Raw genomic sequence first — 2,465 nt, forward strand, 5'->3', positions numbered from 1 at the left:
TGGGGAGGAGAAAAGCACATGAATTGAATGAGTTCTATCTCATTCCCAAAGAGAAGAAATAGCAGCTGAGTTCATCTCAGAAACCGCACAGAGTATAAAGTATATATCTCTCACCTGCCAGCACTGCAAGCCAAAGGCCTGGCACAGGTGTGACCATAAGCCTTCCTCACGTCCAATCATCATTTCTATTCTACCTTCAGACTCCAAATAAATTTTTTAGTTTGCTAAGACACCTGACATTTAAAAGTTAGTATCAACATTACTTGGTTTGAATGATAAACTGTCTCAGACCCCACATTCTAAAATACATCCCCTATTTCTTCTTTGTATAGAAAACCACAGATTAACACAAAGAACTCACTTCTGACAAAATAAATCACATTAACAATCAATGAACAATTACTACTGTTCATAAATAAAAAACAGTTTAAAATAGCCATTAAGGCTTTAAAGTTTCACAGCCATGGAAAAACAGTATGAAACTATACATAGTTAAGATACTGTGGGGAAAAATAGCAAATTATTCATATTTATTGCATGCTGCTGTCATTTATAAGTAGGGTTATTCTATTGATATAATAAAAAAGCTCATAAAACACTTTTTATAAAATTAACAGACTATTTCTTGAGTCTGATATACAAAAGGGAAGGGTAATCTATAGCCTGCTAACCTGTTGTTTTTAATATCTCTTTTGAAATAAAATTTATATACCATAATGTTTGCCCATTTAAAATGTGACATTCAATGATTTTTTTTATTCACAGAGTTAGCAACCACCACCACAATTTAAGTTTAGAGTATTCTCATCGGCTCAGCGGCCATAGCTCAGTGAGTAGGGTGCCAGCCACATACATGCAGGCTGGTGGGTTCAAGCCCAGCCCGGGCCTGCTAAACAACAATTGACAACTACAACCAAAAAACAGCCAGGCATTGTGGTAGGCCCCTGTAGTCCCAGCTACTCGGGAGGCTGAGGCAAGGGAATCGCTTAAGCCCTAGAGTTTGAGGTTGCTGTGAGCTGTGACGTCACAGCACTCTACTGAGGGCCACATAATGAGACTCTGTCTCAAAAAAAAATAGAGTATTCTCACCATCCCCAAAAGAATCACCAAACCTTTAGCAGTCATTTTCCATTCCTGTCCAACCAAGTCTCCCCAATCCCCAGGCAATCATTAACTAGTCTACTTTCTCTTTTTATGGATTTTCTTATTCTGGGCATTGCATACAAATAAAATCACACAATATGGGGTCTTTTATAACTGGCTTCTTTCATTAAGTTTGTTTTCAAGGTTCACCCACATTGTATCACATATCAATACTTCCTTGTTTTTATTCCCAAATAATTTTCCCTTGAACAGATACACTACTTTGTGTTTTTCCATTCGTAAGTGAGTGGACATTTGTTTTCATCTTTTGACTATCACGAAAAATGCTGGTGGGAACAAACATATTTAAGTTTTTGAGTGAGCATATGTTTTCATTTCATTTAGATATATACCTAGGAGTGGAACTACTAGATCATGTGGTAACTCTACAGTTTTCCGATGTGGTTACCTTATTTCACATTCCCAGAAGCAATGAATGGAGGTTTCAGTTTCTCCACATCCTCACCAATACTTATTATTTTCCTTTTTTTTAAAATATAGCTGGCCTGGAGGGTAAGAAGTGGTATCTCATTGTTCTTAGGATTTACATTTCCTTGATACTTGGTATCTTTTCATGTGCTTTTTGGCCATTTGAATATCTTTTTTTGAGAAGTATCTATCACATCTTTTGTCCCATCTATTAATTGCACTATCTATCTTTTTATTACTGACTTGTCTTTTAGACATTCTGGACCAAAGTCCCTAATCAAACACATGACTCACAAATATTTTCTCCCATTTTGGGGGTCTTCTTTTTACTTTCTTGATGGTACTCTTTGAACTACAACTTGTTCTTCATTTTAATAAAGTCGAATTAGGTTATTTTCCTTTTCTCCCTGGTGCTGTTGGCATCGTATCTAAGAAGGCCTGGTGATGTATTTACTCATGTATTCTGTTCTAGGGGTTACAGAGTTTTAGTTCTTACATTTGGATCTATAATCTGAGTTTCTGTGTACGGTATGGGGTCCACCCTGATTCTTTTGCTTATGGATCATCAGTGTCCTAGTACCACTTCTTGAAAAGACTATTTTGTCATCCCTTGAATTATCTTGGCACCCTTGTTAAAAAAACAATCAGCAGCCAGCCATGGTAGCTTATGCTTGTAATTCTAGTACTTTGGGAGACTGAAGCTTAAAAAAAAAGGCAATGGACCATAAATGTGAGGGTTTATTTGTGAACTCCCAATTCTATAACACTGATGTATGTATTTTAACCTTACACAAGTACCACACTGTCTTGAAGTAAGTTTTATAATTAGAAAGTTTGGGCTTGGTGCCTATAGCTCAACCGGCTAAAGCGCCAGCCACGTACACCTAAGGTGG

At 36.9% G+C, this 2,465-nt stretch overlaps 1 protein-coding gene across 1 annotated transcript in view; it reads right to left on the reverse strand.

The window, feature by feature from the left end:
* Positions 1 to 2,465, reverse strand: part of WASHC2C (WASH complex subunit 2C) — a 60,247-nt gene that overhangs the window by 10,291 nt on the left and 47,491 nt on the right. The window lies entirely within an intron of this gene.

This window comes from Otolemur garnettii, unplaced genomic scaffold (genome assembly GCF_000181295.1).
Source record: "Otolemur garnettii isolate 467f Iridium unplaced genomic scaffold, OtoGar3 scaffold00315, whole genome shotgun sequence".
Classification (NCBI taxonomy): domain Eukaryota; kingdom Metazoa; phylum Chordata; class Mammalia; order Primates; family Galagidae; genus Otolemur; species Otolemur garnettii.